Source organism: Leuciscus leuciscus (genome assembly GCF_965113295.1).
Source record: "Leuciscus leuciscus genome assembly, chromosome: 19".
NCBI classification, from domain to species: domain Eukaryota; kingdom Metazoa; phylum Chordata; class Actinopteri; order Cypriniformes; family Leuciscidae; genus Leuciscus; species Leuciscus leuciscus.
The window spans coordinates 11,690,325-11,708,887 of NC_138743.1; the positions used below are offsets into that span (position 1 = coordinate 11,690,325).

General features: G+C 36.4%; 1 protein-coding gene across 3 annotated transcripts in view; it reads right to left on the minus strand.

The window, feature by feature from the left end:
• Positions 1-16,856, minus strand: part of ncoa1 (nuclear receptor coactivator 1) — a 77,509-nt gene extending 60,653 nt beyond the window's left edge. The window contains exons 1-3 of one of the 3 annotated variants that reach the window (XM_082148163.1): positions 16,343-16,856; positions 6,175-6,346; positions 5,912-6,084 (exon numbers count right to left, since the gene is read on the minus strand). The gene's annotated coding sequence lies outside the window, so the exon portion shown is untranslated. Of the gene's footprint in view, positions 758-5,911; positions 6,085-6,174; positions 6,347-13,498; positions 15,755-16,342 lie in introns of those variants that run through there. The other 2 variants (XM_082148164.1, XM_082148165.1) reach the window with 2 other exon arrangements.
• Between the last annotated feature and the right edge of the window lie 1,707 nt (positions 16,857-18,563).

An 18,563-nucleotide genomic window follows, 5' to 3' on the forward strand; every position in this document is an offset into this window, starting at 1 on the left:
CTGAGGCAGGGCTCAGCTGTCACCTATGAAGCTGGCCAACACAGCCTGTCCGGTCAGAGAACAGTCCACGACACTTGCGCTAACCCCTCTGTCAGCACGAACTATGGCCGCGTGTCTCGCCATTTCCCAGGATACAGGGCTCCTTCTCGTCGAGAGCTACACTAATCACTTCACTTCGCGCGCGGACAGAACAGCAACGTATGTCACTGAGGGAGAGGGACAGACCACCATGCACCGAAAGAGAGGGGATGAAAAGCATTGTTTACACACTCTTATCAGCACTCACGCCAGGCGAAAAGAGAAAAGGTTTCTCATAAAAGTGAGCTAATGAGGCACAGTTCAACAGTAGAGGGGAGAGGCCCTCGTAGAGGAGACCGACGGCGGAGCGAGGAAGTTTCAAAACGGACAAATCCCACGCCTGACTGCACACAGCCGTCCCCCTCGATCTGTCAATGGTTTGCTCCATGAGAAGCCGTGGAGTCACTGTTGCTGTCTACCTCCCCATAGCAATACAGAGGAGAGAGAAAATGTATACGGCTCTGCCTGAAAATCTGAACACAGTGTGAGGCTGAAGCAACAGTCGTGACTCATTCTTTGAAGATGTGCCAATTAATCCAATTATTATTTTTTTTTTTATTCGTGAGCTTCCCAGTGCAGAAATATAACCAAAGTTATTTGTAAAAATCTGACATGATTCAAGGCACACTCAAAATGTGCAAAACTACATTTTTTAAATCTATTATTCAGCAGGTTGGTGAATATATAGGACCTATGCATGGGGTGGGAGCATATTGTTTGACACATTCATTGTTTATGCCTTGATTCAGGATGTTTACTTTAACCCCATAAAGCCTACTCTATCATATTTGATACATACATTTCTAAGGCATGTACAATTATCAACATTTCCCAAATGTTGCTGAGAGAAACTCTTGTACACAATCTACTACATGCATTATTTCATCTCATTGATAGTTTACACTTTTTTAGCAAGTAAAAAGACCTTTTAGTATTATTCTAAAAACATCCACCTTAGGTCATGGGACATGTCTTTTCGCTGTAAAATCTTTACTACAGTATCAATATGCATTAAGTCTAGTTACATAACTACAAACAAAGAGAGAGAATATGAACAGCTCTAAATTACAGTAGCTATGTTTCCATCCAAAGTTGTTAATATATCTTATGCACAAAATTGGAATATAGCATAAAACCTTCACGAATAAAGCACCGTTTCCATCCAGTGAGCCGAAGAGAGCAAAAATCATCCTTCCTGATAAACTGCCACTAAATATCATTAAGAAAAATGGAAGTTTCTGCAGTAGGAGAAGCCACTGTATATAATGATTTAGTATACCCTGGCCTATAACAAATGACCTGTGCCTCAGAGCGCACAGACGAAATGCAATAAAGTTACCTTGCTTTCGGAGGTGGATGCCTGCTTTTTGGGAATGCAGTCGTGTAAGACAGTTCTGGGAGATAATTATAATCTACCACTTAGACAACAGTCTTTCCTTTGGCATTTCAGAACAACCAAAAGAGCAATTTAGATGCTGTGCAACAAGATCGGTCCGCTGGTTAGTCCAGCTATGCTGTCCCATTCCAAAGTCACATGACTTTTTTTATTTTTTATTATTATGCGCAGAGTAATTTATATGGTAATTGTGTTTCCATCGTAGTTTATGCGCATGTTTTCTAATCGGATAAAAAGTTTATCCGACTCAGTTTATGTGCACTTTGCCGTTTCCATCCAGTGTTTTTTATGCAATATCCCAAAAGGCGCATAAAAATAAGTGGATGGAAAACATAGCTAGTGTTAGCTTCGCTAGCATGCAAACAAGTCTAGCTTCAACTAAGGTCAGTGCATTCTTATGCAGTTTGGGAAATAAAGAATCAATGTTTGTTATTTTATAACTGCATTTACTTTGATAGTGATAATAAAATTAAATAAACATTGATATGGAAATCTACCTCTGTTTGGTGGCTTCATTCATTGACATATTCTGTCATGCACACAAATAAATAACCCTTCATAATACAATACAAACCACTGTGCTACAAATTCTCCACAGTTCTCATTTCTATTCAGTGTAATCGCACCCTTGAGCATGCAGTGCACTTGATTCTCCAATAGCCCCCATATTACTTTTTTCACCTCCTATGACCCCAGGCTGCAGTCTAGCAAAGGAGCAACCGTTAAATTGAATACAAATTAAATGAATATTAATCATGAAAAGAGAGCATAATGTTTTTTTTGTTGTTGATGTTGTTTTTTTGTTAATGAGCTTAACCAGCATTAAATTACACAAAACTTACTGCATAACACTGTACTGTTGACATCAGAAAAAGATCACAGTTTCCATAACACGAAACACATGTCAAACAAAATCCGATAATTATGGGGAAAATTGCTGGGAGAGTACGGCTTAAGTATGCGGAAGCAGTAAAGAAAAGTCTGATGACTACAGCTAAGAAAGCAGGTGTCAGAGCCCCGTACAATCAGCACAAACCCTTTGAAAGAAAACCCAGCCGTGCTCATGCAATCATCATATAAGCTAAACGAACTGCCTTTTTTCCAAACTGAATTGAGAAGCCATTAGGGTCTTCGACTAATTCATGCAAGTCAGTGATTACCCTCATATTAAGAGGTTGGTCTGTCAATTCAGCTGGTTTCCAAGCAACTTAGTGATTAGCATGAGCATTTGTCCATACATTAGGAAAGGGAGCAAATTATATTTTAGGCCGGTGACACACTGGATGCGTGGCGTGAGCGTGGCGTTTCTGTTGCGTGTCAGCTGCGTGGCGGCTGCGTCGCGTTTTCCATGTCTTTGCACACCAGAAGCGTGTCTGACGCGGCGCTGCTGCTGCTAGGTGACATATTGGTGATATATTTGACACATGGGGAGAGAGTTGTGGAAGGCCTATACTTCATATTAAACATAAATATATAGCAGCAAAGACAACGTCGGCAGTGTTGACGGCAATATAGGCTATAGAATATTTCGTTCTGTATTGACAGGTGCAGTATTTGAAAATCGATAATATTTTTTTAAATTGCATTTATATTTGCATTTATGTCGAACCCTAGACACTTTCAAACATCAAAATGACATTTATTAATATGTATTCGTGTCAAAATGTCATATAAACATCTTTTCCTATTCAATTTTGCTTGGAAACGCTTCCAAGACGCTTGCGTGTCGCGTGAAAAATAGGCGTCGGTTCTATTTCTAGCATACACGCGTTTTCCGCGCGGCTCGAGCCGCGCCTGAGACGCGCGTGTCACGCAGGCAGTGTGCAAGCTCTAACCTGTTAACATGGGAGCCGAAATAAAAACGGACACGCCACGCAGCTGACACGCTTACGCCACGCATCCAGTGTGTCACCGGCCTTAGTCGTGGGTTTTTGCATTTGATTACAGCTTGTGTAATATTGATGACTAGTGTGCATTGATGACTAGTGTGTATACCATCTGACAGCTTTTACCTACATCTGTGTGCATATATTGTAAGCTCTGCATCTTAAAATGCGCACAGAGACGCAGTTAAATACTGCTGCAATTTTGTGCGTTACTAATTTATTGCATTTTTAGCTCCTTTAATATAATGTAATTCAAGTGAAAGTGTGGAAGAATAAAAAAAGCACCCATTTCTTTCTCACTCCTCTAATCTGCGGCATGGTAAATCTTTTGTTTAATGTAGCTGGTTGGATTTACTTGAAATAATTACTACATACTAAGAATATAAGCCTGTTTGTGAAAACAGAATGAATGAAATTTTTTCATAATTAATACATAAAAAATTAAAGCAATCACAATGCTCTCCCAGGTGACGTAGACCAAAAAATACATTCCAAAAAAAATGATGATCTGCACTCATAATTAATACATTAAATGCTGGAGTTTTTAGGAAAGTTCAAACACAGTAATGCAAGACAGGTCGCTAATTTCCTCCAGTTATTATGACTTTCTCTTCTACAAAATAGTAAATGTTTCGTAACTTTCTTAAATCAACCTCTATTTTATTTGATGATCAATATGCATGAGGATCGGTACTTTAGTCCAATTAGATTTCAGAGTGGGTGGAACTAAAACAAAAAACCAAGCAAGCCAAGAAGGGGGGTGGAAAGTCCTTCTAAAGTACTAAAGACAACAATACAGAAAACAGCAAAAGTGGGTTATTTAACCCTTGAGTGTCTTTATGGATATTTTTGTCTTTTTCAGTTTTGTTTTGTTTTGCCTGTGTTAATGCCAACTGCATACATTTTGGCACAAGTGCATACATTTTTATTGGAATTTTACTACTTCACCTCCATAAATCTATTTAGTAGTAACACACAAAAAAATTACACTCAGGACCTCAAGGACAAAAATGTCCCCATTGAAATTGGGGTCAAATGCAATTTTTAATCCTAGGGCCATTTTACTATAAAATGATGCAGTCTTTGTTAATAGGCTTTCATTCTGTTGGCAATGCTTCAAAAGTACATTTTTTACTATTTTTTACCAGATGGTGCCATTTTCTCAGGTTTATTGCAGCCAATACTCACTTTATTGCTGTTTTCTGATTCTGCATATTTTAGAGCCAAATGGATAAATTATGCAGCTATAATTGTGTGGGTGTGTTGGTAATATGGATGTCAGAGTGTGGTTTGTATGTGTGTAATAAAAATAAATTGTGTGCGTGCGTGTAATATTTGAGAGAGAAAATTCTACTGTACTGCAAATCACAAATCCAACCACTGTGTGCACCAGTGGAGCTGGCATCGAATGGGGAAAATTTGATACTGTGCCCAAACAAAATCTAACTTAAAGCTAATTTTTTTAGATATCACCCTCAAATTTGGAACACAACTTATTTAGATTTATGGCTTTGATTTTCTAGCAGTTTTAGAGTTAAACATGTTTCATAATATATAAAATATTGTTCAAATAATTTTCATAAATTTAAACCTCTATCAAAAAAATTGTTTCACTCTTTAAATTTATTTTACTTCAACAATAATCTGCCATGGGTCTTCTTTAAAATGAGACCAAATTTGACCGTTTTTGGACATGGACATTTTTGTCCTCTATGGACCTATGTGTAACTTTTTTTTTATTAACAAGGGTCAACAAACATCATTTAAATCTATGCTGTTAATTAAATCTCTTAAGTTTGAGTGCGGAAATATAATTTAAATTTAAAACAGCAACAAATTAAGTGGAGGCACAATCAGGTTACATTACCATTACAACTGTAAAGTCTGTTGATCAACCACAATTGTTGTATTAGCAGATGAAAAAAATAAATAAAATAAAAGTTGTGCCGTGCTGAATACCTTACATGTTTAAACAGAAAAAACTGTCTTATGGGCTTCATTGATTACCTTTGCAGAGATGACATTAGTTGACAGTTGTGACTTCAACATTCAGAGGACTATTCCAACTACTGTTTTAGAAGCTGCTTCTACCTTTAAATCCAAATGAGAATAAAACAAATGGCAGCGAAACTATTGTGTGCCCCGATACAAGTTACTAGGCACACAACAGTTTGAAAACAATCAAACAAACAAATGATTTCACTACAAAACAATGCATGAACAAATAGTCTGAATCACTAAAATTAATACCCAATATTATGTTACAAGTATTTGATTTTTGCCTTGGTACACAAGGGGCTGCATGTGATATAATAATGTGACATAAACAGCGGTGATGTAACTTTTAGTCATGCCACCACTAGTTGGAGAAAATAGCTTGTTACTGGAAGAAGTGCTAAACTATTTTGAAAACAGCTGAGCTACTGTCACGCTACTAAGAACGCAGTCCAGTACCATCACAACTTCTAGTGAGTTACTCCACAGTCTCAGCTGTTGCCAGTTCAGGTTATTTCAATACAGCTTTGAGCTTCAGCATGATCTGCTGACTTACTTGATCTAGGGCTCCAGAGTGATGCTCATTGAGGGGAACACTATGGCTGTGGTCCACTGGGTTTATGAGGTGGGAGAGATCTCAAAGAGAGGGGGCTATGGCGCCACGCCCTCTCTGTCATGCAGAACCATCCCACCGGGGGGAGGCAGCAGAGAATGGACACCCAATGTAACCTGTGGTAGAAGCAAAGTATTGTGTTAGATAATACTTGGGGTCACTGAGAGTCTGTGTCTGTAAAGCCCAATGTGGATGACTTAGCCTACCTGATCTAGGGCTCCAGTGGGATGTTCATTGAGGGGAACACTATGGCTGTGGTCCACTGGGTTTATGGGATGGGGACTGGAGGACAGAGAGGGGTTTACAGAACCATACCCTCCCTGTCATGCAGAACCATCCCACTAAGGGAGGCAGGAGGAAATTGGTGCTCAATGCAACCTGTGGATGAATCATAGAGAGAAAATGAACTGCGGTTGAGGGAGCAAAATCCACAAAAAAATCAAATAAAATTAACAACACGATTTGCAAATCGGCGTCATTGCGAACGCCTCTTAAGGCACACATTATCTAACAGTGATGAAGTCTAACACCGTCTCAAGCTTTGCCATGAAGTTTCACAAAAGAGGTTACAAAATGATCTTATCTATTTTCATACCAGCTTCGGGCAAGCAGCTGATCGGCACTGAGCTGTGATCAAATCTAATGATTTGTTTACAGTGAGAAGATGAAAGAGAACATTTCCTGTTGCATTAATTAACAAACCTTTTACTTCACCTCAACTGATGTGTGACCTAGGGCAGAGATCACAGATGGTTTGACAAGTGCGTGTACATGTTCTAGATTATAGCAACTAGGACACCATTAAGCTTTTGACTTCAGATGGGCCTTTGTTCTTGTTCCAGACCAGTATTCTCTACCAACGATATTGATTCTCATGGGGCCCTTAAGGTATTTGAAGTGCAGTAGGCTATCAATTTAAGCACCAGTCGGATCATATATTTTCATATTTGAAAGAACAAGGCTTCCAACAGATTTAAAACAAATATGTAAGGCTACATTTATTAATACTGAATGCTTTGTTCATTACTTTGAAGCACAAACTAGATATGTACTACAAAACTGTAATATTAAGCTACACAAGCCAAAAATAAGATTAAAATGCATTCGGTATTTAATACAAAAACAATTAAAAAAACTGCCTGGAGTTAAATCTGCTTATATAGACAAGTTTTCCACAATGTAATGGTACAGTAAATGAGAAAACTGAAACAAGGCAGAAAAAAAGCTTTTAGGATGCTTGTGAACTATTGATTAGCCCTCATTAGGATGAATAAAACCTATTTAAAAATAAATCTATTGCAAATGATTGTATTATTCTAAACCACTCACTAGACCTACTTTATATTGATCACTGTGTTCTTTATGAGAAAGATGGGCTGCACAAAACAACCTCAAAACTTTCTATTACCTGATATGGTCTTCTTGCCCCAGAACTACAAGCCTAAATCTATGGGCTGCATTTAGCTATTATAGTGAAGCTAAGCATGATTTCCAATAGAGTACCTACAAAATTAAGGTCTTGAAAGTTAAGGATGCTGAGAGTTATAACTTGAAAAGTATCAATTACGCATTTATTCCATGGCTACATACAAAATTACCAAGATGAGCGCAGATTTCTGTACTGTGTGAGACTGCAGAGTGATATTAGAGTTGTGTAACTAGCACAGATATACAGGAAATTGTTTGTCTGGGATAATAATAGTCAGTTATAAAATTTAGTAGTCAGACTCATCATTATACAAAAATATTTGACCTCAGAATGCCATTATCAATCAATTTGAAGTATTTCAGAAAGCCATGTGATAAGTGATCAGGCAGGAAAAGAAAATTCAAGTAAATCTAAGCTTTAAAATGTCAGCATGATTAAACAATACAAAATGCAACTGTATGTGGCTGTTGTCTCTTCTCTTAAAGGTATAGCGGAGGATTTTCTTTTTCCGGGTGGGTAGCCTATACTATTGGTCCACCTAAGTGTCAATCATTCTGGTGATATGTTTACGTAAGGCCGTCGTACGTGCTCGTCCTTTCTGCGCATGCGCACTTTCAGGTGTATATGTGTGGTGAGCTATGGTTTCAGCCATTCATTGAAGCTTGCCATTCTCACCGGGTTTTTTCAAAATGTCTGAGGGTCGCAAGAGAAGTGTCTACGAATTGTATGACAAGAAGAGAAAGGCCTCTGAAGAAAGAAACAAGACCAGTGTTTTTGGGAGAATATTTCACACACTGGCGTGTGCTAAAAGCACAGGTTGGGCTTCCCACTGATGCCTCAGTCGCGAAGTTTCTACTCGACAGGTAACGTTTGGCATGCTATTTGGAGAAATCCATTTAAAATCACTGCTAGTAAAAGTTAATGTAAGCTATGATTAGCGATGCTAGCGTTTAATAGGCGTTCCCTCTCGGGAGCAGGTAGAGTGTTGTGCATGTGCATTTTTTCAAAAAGTGGAGAGGGCGGTTCTTTCCTAAAATTCGGGAAAATCCTCCGCTATACCTTTAATGTTTCTCTTATGAAAATATCAAGACAGAACCAGTGATGTCAGCAATTTCTCATGCTGCACCAAAATCTTACGCTATCCTAAAGAACAGAATCATGAGAAACTCAAGACAATCAAAACAAGTCATCAGTGCACTGCCAGTGCATGCAAGTGTACATTTTGATTTGGAAATGATATTAAACCACATTGGTTATAACACATGCAAGTAGCTATGATAATGAGTGAAATGCATCAATTTTGCAAATGCAGACTACCACCACAAATAATGCAGTTCAAATAATGGTTCCCAAACAAATTTGGTCTTCTTTTGCTAATCACAGAATAATTGAATCAAACATGTACACTACCATTCAAACTTTTTTTTATTTTAATTAAGCAAGGATTCATAAATGTATCAAAAGTGGCAGTAAAGACTACATTGTTACAAAAAAATTCAACTGTAAAATTCTTTTCACAAAAAATATTAAGCAGCACAACCGTTTTCAACATTGATCAATTTTAAGAAATGTGTCAGCATCAGATCAGCATGTTATGCTTGCTCCAGACTGTGCGATTTCAGCAATCCTAAGATCACTACAGATCACACTGCATGACATGGATCTAATAAACTTGGGTATGACATGTATGTAGACCGTCTGATGATAATACCCATTGAATCATAGGCTACGACACAAGTTAGTATAGAAGAACAAAACGTCATCAGCATGCGCTAGTGGTAAACAAATCACACTTTGGCAATTGTGTTTTTTTTATGTGCGCTGAAAAAAAGAGGAGAATATGGATACGTTCATGGCTAGGGAAAATAGGCCAACTTGGCATGCCAATTTTGCAAATGGAACTTGAAGAAAGTAGTTTTAAGTTGAAGCACCATGTCGCATTGATCAATATGCCATTTCATGTTGCATTTTTATTGGCTAGTCAGTAGACGTAGGTCGTAGCAGCAAACACACTGTGAGATGATCATGCTACATTTATGACACTGTCAGACAATTATCGCAGGCTGTCTTTGGTCACAACACTGTGACAACAGCCGTCTTTGAACCTCTCTCGCTGTATGACATAGGACCACCGTTTAGGAGCCATGACCACAGAAATCACCACGATTGCTAATCTTTCGTCAAAATCGTACAATGTGTACCAGGCACAAGAATGATGACACAGAAGACTGAATTCAGCCATCACAAGAATAAATTACATTTTAAAATATATTTAAATAGGCAACAGTTATTTGAAATTGTAATAATATTTCATGATATAGCGTTTTTCCTGTAAATCAATTAAATAAATGCAGATAGTGAGCGTAAAAGATTTATTTTATGAATACATTTTCTTCTTTTATGAAGAAATTGTAAAATAGATCTTACAGACCCTAAACTTTTGAACGTGTATGCTTATATTTGAGCATTTCAAGTGACATGAGGGTAAAATAACGCATACATAGTCTGAGAACTTTTTTATGTTGACCTATGCTGCTACTCATAAAGCATTTCAAAGACACATGACAGTGATGAAGAAATGAAAAAGTAAAGATAAGATGGAAAAAAAAACCAGCTAAGTAGAAACAAATGCTAAAGTTGGAAAGATCCTACAAATCTGGTAGAAAAGGGTTCACTATAGCCTAAATGCCTATGTTAAGAACGAAGGAATGATACAGAACAAGTAGCCTATGTAAATACAGTGTCCTGTCTAAATGAGGACACAAAACAAAGCTTTCATTACTTTGTATAATATTATACCATAGTTTGTCTCTTGACACAGCAGAAGAAAGATGAGGTTTTTAAATATTCCAGTAGAGCACCCAAAAACTCCAATGTGATATATAGGGAGTGGGACTTTTGTGGAGCTAATTTTCAAATGATCAACTATTTAATAGTTAATAAAAGGTTAAATGTAATGAATTTAACATAACTAAATTTGACTGGAACACAGAGACATATGAGAAGGAAAATTGCAGGCCTAAACTACATTGTCTGTTTTGTACCGCGTCATATTTAGGGGCGTGACAATATAATGTTGATGTCCCTACAATAACAGACCGGCGTGCATCTAATAAATTATTCATTCAAGAACCATGTGCAAGTTTACTGCATCAATGGAGCCGCGAACTTCACATACTTTTGAAAATACAGCGTTTAGTTGATCGTGGTAAGCGCTCATTGTCTCAGTTGTAAAAACAACGGCTTTCTTCTTCCACGAGGGGTTTTGGCGTCATGACATTTGTTTCCCGGCGGACCGAAAATAAACGCGACACTCGCGCCCCCCGGAAATCCGATAAAATTCAACCAATCAGATGACGACTTCGACATTCCTGAAGTGTTTCCAGTTAAGTGTACCATATGCATCAGACGTTTAGCCAACGTTCCGTGGGCGTGACGTCTGAGGCTGAGACTAGATGTTCGCTGACTAATGCGTCCACACTCACAGTTTGTCTAGTAATTACTAACATCTCCAAACAATGATAGATCTACCTAACATCTGTAGATGAGAACTCTGAACACCATTTCCATTCACTTAACATCTGTGTATAGACTGAAACCACTTTCAGGAAACATTCAAATTCAAAACACTTCAAGAAGCATAATGACAATAACCTCCGGAGAAACAATGAATTAGGGCATAGAAGCAGATTTCTCTAAATGTTTCCATGTGTAAACTCTGGTGATAGAGGAAAAGAGACATTGATCTGGACTACGTGCAAAACAAAATCATTCCCTAACTGATTAGTAGTTATAAGAATCAGAAAATAGTCTACTTCCTCATTTCTCATTGTTATAAGAACAAGAACCTCTGAATTTACAAACTAAAAAAATAAACAGTGATAAAATCTTTTAATTTGCTTAATACGGTCACAGACTGTGTGTGACATTCATAAAAAAAGATCATTGCCTGTTGGAGACAATGCTATTCTCTATACACAAGTTGACCACAACAAATGTAAGTTCTTTGTGACTGTAAGTTAATATTTTCTAAACAAATTTATGTACATTTATAATACAGGAATTGGTACAAGGAAACAAGTTACTGTTGGAAATTTTGTGAAAAAAGTTGGCCTATTTATGCTTATGCTTCACAGGTAGCTAAGTATTTTGCAAATAAAATGATGGAAAGGGTAAAATGCTAAATATTTAGAAGAAGGTCTTGACTTTCAACAACTTTCCAGAGTCCTAAAACAGCTGCTCAATGTTGACAAGTTCCCACAGCAGTCAGTCCACCTAGATTTTGCAATCTCAATACATATTCAACCAATCCCTGCATTATTTGCAAAGGCTTACAACTTTTGTCTTATACTACCGTCACATGGCTTCCAGAAGAAAATTATTGTTAGTGATTTGTTTACTCATTCAACCCTGAAGAAACAAGCTTTCCTGTAGCTCAGACAGTAGAGCATTGGCGCTTGTAACGCTGTGGTCATGGGTTCGATTCCCAGGAAAAGCAAGAACTGATAAGAATGTAAACGTATACCTTGAAATGCAATCTAAATTGCTTTGGATAAAAGCGTCTGCCAAATGCATAAATGTAAACTAGCATAACCTCACTACATTAATAATAATGTAGCACTACTGCCTCCATATGATTAGGAGTGTTGAAGAGTGTGACAATAACAACTCTATCAGGATTGTTGAGTTACAGTGCAAAAAAAAATTTTTCCTTAGTATTTTGTCTTTTTTTCCCCCAGTACAAATATCTAAAAATAAATTAATCAAGATATTTACTTGAGAAAAAAATAAAATAATGATTTAAGATATTAAATTCTTGTTTTCTGAAAATTTACCAAAATTAATTGTGTTTATGCTTAAAACAAGTAGTTACCATGATTATTTTTCTTATTTCTTGTTTTAAGCAAGACCTTGCATAGTTTTGATACATTTTAAGATTTAATATCCAGTTATTTAGCTTTTTATGTAAATATATCTGGTCGGAACTAAGGAATACCATTAGCAAAATTGTACTTTTATATGGGAGATCAAGTATTAAATGAGGTGAATAAAGTGAAAAACTTGGTTCATATTATTAGGAGTGATTTAAATGATAATGATGATTGATGATGATGATGATGTGCAGCATCAGTGTATGCACAAGCAAATATGCTGGCTCGCAGATTTCATATCATGTGCACAGATGAAGTTAAAATGTTAGAGAATATACAGTAATCCACTGTATACAGCGCATTTCTAGTGCAAGTACAGTAAAGCTAAAATGAAAAGGCTTCAGGGGGCATTTAATGATGCACTAATAATTCTGCTTTAACTCCCACACTGAATAAGTGCCAGCCAAATGTATCAAATAATGCCCACACCTTACATGCTATGTATCATTTGATGTCGTTTACAAATAATAATAATTTTAAAAAGTAATTATAATGTTCTTAAACTATCCTACATTTGTGACAAGTGACACAAGGTATTCCTTTTGTTTCTGGAAACATTGGAACAAAAGGTTGTACATTTTTTAATTAATGTCTTATGTTTTTATGTGATTGTATTTTTTTTATATGGACCTTTGAGTCTGAAATAAAGTGAAAGTATATCTTGCTTTAAGAATGTTTTGTACTGGAAAACAAGAAAACAATTTCTGAGTAAAAATGTTTTGTTTTTGTCTGCAATACGCATTAGTAAAATTCATCTTTGGACTAATTGGACTAGTTGAGCAACAAGTTGTTTCATTATGAATCACAACAACCCTATGACAGATAAAAAAAAAAACATCCTTGATTCTAAAGTAATAAGATGAAAGTTATTTAAGAGAAAACAAGAAAGTTTGCTCAGTTAATATCAAGGGGCATTGCCTAAGAATTCTTTTATTACAAAGTACATTATAATGCAATGATTTTTATGTTATAAATACTGTATATAATCATGTCAAACTTTTTGAGATTGAGTTAAGTTGGAGAAAATGTGCATAAATGTTTTATTTTAAAAAGTGACAGCTGAGAAATTTCAAAGTGAGAGAGTGAAAAAGGGGTGTAAAAATTTGCAAGGTTAATAACAGCAGAGAGTGTGGCACATGTTCTCCGTGGAGAAACTGATGTTTCACTCACACTGAGCTTGTTACAACATCCTGTACTTCTGAACTTTAGGGGCGAGACTGTCCCTCCCACCTCTGCTATCTGTAAATACAACTCCTGAGGCAAGGGAAGAAGTTAGCAGATGCTGCACTTGCGCAAACTGTTGCCCCTCGACCAAACTTCCATGCAAAGGGGAAGCGGAGTTTGTCCGTCCCGTGCGATTACGGTCCGCCGAGTTGTTGTTAAGCCCGGGCATGATAACAAGCACTGGGTCTCCATCTCCTCTCGCCGTTCACGTTTCACAGTGTGGGCGTCTGATAGCTGGCTTGAGCAGGCTTGCTTTCCTGTCCCTCACTCGTTCATTTGCTAGTTCACTCTGGCGAGCTCTCCCTACCCCCACACATTCTCACAGGCTGCTGCACAAGCTTTTTTTCGAGAGAGAGATGTAGGTCAGCTCTCTGACATCTGGGGAGGCACAGCTGAGCGCCCCTCTCCACGCTGCGGCAGAGAGACGCTCGCACCAACACCCAGGGAAGGAAATGACGCACGATATCGTCGTCTTTTAGTCACGCTGTAATCTGGATTTGACTACTGATTATTTACTCATTGAGTTGAGAAAATGAAAACACAAACATTAGGGAGCTTTATAAGACAATAAAGCAACAATATCATCAACAGTTGCATTGTATTAGTTACATCAATTACCTGCCTTGAGATTTTATATAAAACATTTATTTTATTTAGGATTTTTCACACTTGGCATGTTTGGTTCGATTTTAAAAAACGACCTCTAGTGAAATTGCACCGTTTGTGTGGTTTGAATAAGTGTGAACACTTTCCATCTTAACCCTGGTGCGCACCAAACAAGCGGACCGAGTCCCCTGAAAAGATGGGTCTCATCCGAGCGCATTTAGCCCAGCATTGTTTTGGATGTTCGGTAAGTTCCGTCGTGAAATAAAAGCCGACCAATCAGGTTGTGAACATATACCTGTACCTTTAGGTTCGGTGTAAACGCTAGCAGACGAGGAATATATATATATATATTTTTTTTTTTTTGTCCAAACAAATCAAACAAACACAACTACAAATTTAAACACACCCGAAGTGAAAAACACAAAGAAAAACTGAAAGCCAGGGCAATGCATTCAACTCTTAATAAATATTTACATGGCTACCAAACTATTTGCATGGCTCCTTAAAATCAAAGACCATTCATATCCTCCACTGTAGAATGTGAGTCGACTGCACTGAAATAAAGTTATAAGGCAGCTACGAACTCCTGTTTAGTCAAACTAAAGCAAACAGAGAGCAATTTGAAAACAAGTTCACATCTTATATCCCTCCCCTGGCAGGTTCAAGTAAAGGACATGCTTAAATGAATATGTGCTGGAATGTAGAGGGGTGACAGTGAGCTGTGAATTCTGACCATACACAAGCTTTACATATTTTAAGACCCTCAAAAAGTATTAAAGCATTTTCCAGTGTCAAAAAAAGAAGCACTAGAGCAAGGAAAATCATTTATGGCAGAATAAAAGCATATTTGATGCACTTGATCAATCAAGGATGGTAAAATAATGACAACCAATTATTATAATTATCAATTTATTCTCAGTAAAAATAATAATAATAATAATATTTAACTTCATAACTATATTACTATTTTTGTTACTGTTATTATAACTATTAATATTATTATACACTCTTATTACTTTCATTAAACTCAAATATTTAAAAGATCTATAGTTAGTACTAAAGTCTCTCCCTATATTGCATCTAAATCAATGCACTTAAAAAAAAGCACTAGAGCAAGCAGAATAATATATGGCAGGATAAAGGCAGATTTTATGCACCTGATTAGACAACAATAACATCAATAATTGGTAGGTAAAATAATTGCAACAATTATTATTATTTTTTTGATTATTATTTTACTGTCAGTAATAACAATTGTCATTGTTATCATAATTATTGACAAAAACAACTATTAATAATAGTAATAATAATAACAAAAGCTGAATGTTGTCAGAAAATCTTATATTACTCTTGTTACTCGCAAATTATTGAAACACCTAACTGCAGTATCTCCATTCACCACACAAACAATGCACTTAAAAAAGCCCTGAAGCACGTAGAATGAAATATGACAATAAATAAATATATTCTATGCACCTGATCAGAAAAGAACAACATCAATAATTAGTATAATTGTTATAAAAATAATAAAACATTTATAAATAATAAAAACAATAATTATTATAATAAAAAATACAATTATTTTATTGACAAAAATAAAAAACAACACTTATATTAATACTTATATATATATATATATATATATATATATATATATATATATATATTATTATAATTTTATAATAATTATTAACAATAACAATATATTAACAATATATAATTGTTATTATTAAAAACAAAAATTATTCGTATATTATTATAGAAATAAATAATAGAAGCTGAATATTATCAGAAAATCCTATTCCTCTTATAAAAAATCTAATTATTGAAAGATCTAACTGCAGTCTCAACTAAGCTAAATCAAAGCACTTCAGTTTCAAACGCTGTCAAACCTGAGGTGTCAGAATCCCTTGACATGACATTAGCTTGCTCTTCAAGCACTGGGAAAAATGAGAAACGCATCTAATTCAAAGCCTTTGATCGCGAATCATTTGCATTTCTGATCACTCAAAAGCTGTCCGTGTAAACGCCACATCTTTCCCACCTGTCTGGTCTAGACCACATCTCTGTGCACTTTGTTTATTATGGCTGTTCAGAGCAAGTAACCTCTAGCTGGTTCAGTCCTGCCACATGATCTCTCCGCTCAACATCAACAAATACACAACATGAATGCATTCCAGTTACCTCTTCAGTCCGTTCTCTTACAGATGCTCGTTGAACTTTGAGAAGGCTGGAGGATGATGTTTTCTGGCAAATACTGCCAGATGGAGCGATTAGTTATGCATTCAGTCAAATGCAAATATTTCTACAAGCCCAGCTCCTACAACCGAGGTTGCATTTGAGAGGAAAGTCGAGAAAAGCGGAGCTCATCTTACTCTGACAGAATAATTCCGTTAATGTGTTGCTGTGGTGTCCGTTAAACCTTCCAGTTGAAGGCTAGCTAAGCTAACGAGGTTAGCGGGCTAATTTCAGGAGCTATTTTAAATCCAGGACGCAGTTTTTTCCTCGTTGAATTCTGGATGTTTGTTGTTGCAAATGCACTTGGTTGACGATAAGCTACTTCTTTATTCCGTTGCGAAGCTGCAGTGCTGCTGTCATCCAAGTCAAGTGGTCATTTGTATGTTTAATTCTAGCGTTCATCTCTCCCCACCGCCATTTTCATCCTCGAGCTACACAAACAAACAGGAGGATCGCTCACGTCACGCAGAAGGTACGCGACTGCGCTGATCTCTATGGCATCGTTTGAGGCGGTTGCATAACGACGCATGCCTTGGAGATCTGATTGGCTAGGCAGGTTTGTGTGTGATTGAGGAATCGCTGGGTTGCGTAACTTGCGTACGTAGTGCATGAACGTACAATGACGGGAGGCCCATCATGCTCCAAGTTTTCGTTGAATTTACCGTAAACTTCACGTGACTATTGTGTTTTTCCTCATGCTTCCTTTTCCGATGTATAAAACCTATATCTGAAACTGTTATGATTATGTTTGATAACGCTGGGATTATATGGTGGCAGGTAGTGTTTTTATTTTGTCTTCCCACGTGGAAAATTTGAGTGGCACAGGGGGAAAAGGGAGTTAAAGTCACCATGAAATCAAAATTGACACTTTATTTTTATTTTTATGAAATACTGCAGTATTTATTAAGATTTATCCTTGCACATTTTTTTTATTCATGTAGCTACCCTTGCAGTCTTTATTCAAAATAACTTTCCCTCCCACTTAAAGGGATAGTTTACCCAAAAATGAAAGTGTCATCATTCACTCACTCTCATGTTGTTCCAAACCCGTATGAGTTTCTTTCTTCTGTTAAACACAAAAAAAGATATTTTAAAGAATATCAGTAACCAAACAGTTGATAGCACCCATTGACTTCCATAGGATTTTTTCCCTACTATGAAAGTCAATTGCTACCGTCAACTGTTTGATTACCAAATACCAACATTCTTTAAAATATCTTCTTTTGTGTTCAATAGAAGAAAGAAACTCATACAGGTTTAGAACAATTTGAGGGTGAGTAAATTATGACAACATTTAAATTTTTGGGTGAACTATCCCTTTAAATAAAACATATCTTGTCTGGTGATGTTTACTGGCGTGAGGGCGGGAAAACCTGTCACTCACATGAGATTACAGCAATAACAATCCATCCATCCATCCAATCAATTCCTGATGGACAAAATCAAGTCATTTTTTCTTGTTCAAGAAACCTTTTCGCTCTGATATATTTCACAATAGGAAGAAAAAACTGCCGCAACATCTGTTTCATGCCGACTTTAAGGATGAAACAAGTAACAAGTATAGGTAATTTACATGACCAATTACAGTTTTACTGCATGTCCCATTTTATATTTCTCACTCAACACCTATTGAAAGCATCAGTCACTTAAAAATGCTATGCATGATTTTTGTTTTTAGCAACGATTTTATTCCACAAAAATCCCAGAAATAGGCAATTATTTAACAAATCTATACTGACTGTGTAGTAGGCTATACTTAATTTAATTGACTAAAGAATGCAGAAAATATCATTAGATAAATAGATTTTCTTAGTTAATGTTGGCCACAGGACGCTGAGGAGATAAAAAAAAAAAATAGCCACAAATAGATGCTGAAAGGTAAGAATGTAATATTTTAGTTAAATAAATGTTTGATTAACATACTGCAGAAGGTATGTGGAAGCATTTGGACAGAGATTATTGCTGCTGAATTTATTATTATTATTATTAAATAAGTGACATAAAACAGGCACCAAGTCACTCCAAGCAAAGATTAATAATAATAATAATTAATATTAGGCTATAAAAATATTTCATAGCTTTTTTTTCTCAAATGATGTACCTTTTACATTTTTCACAGCTTTTTAAGTGACTTAATTAAAATAGTGCTGAAGAAAATAAATAGATA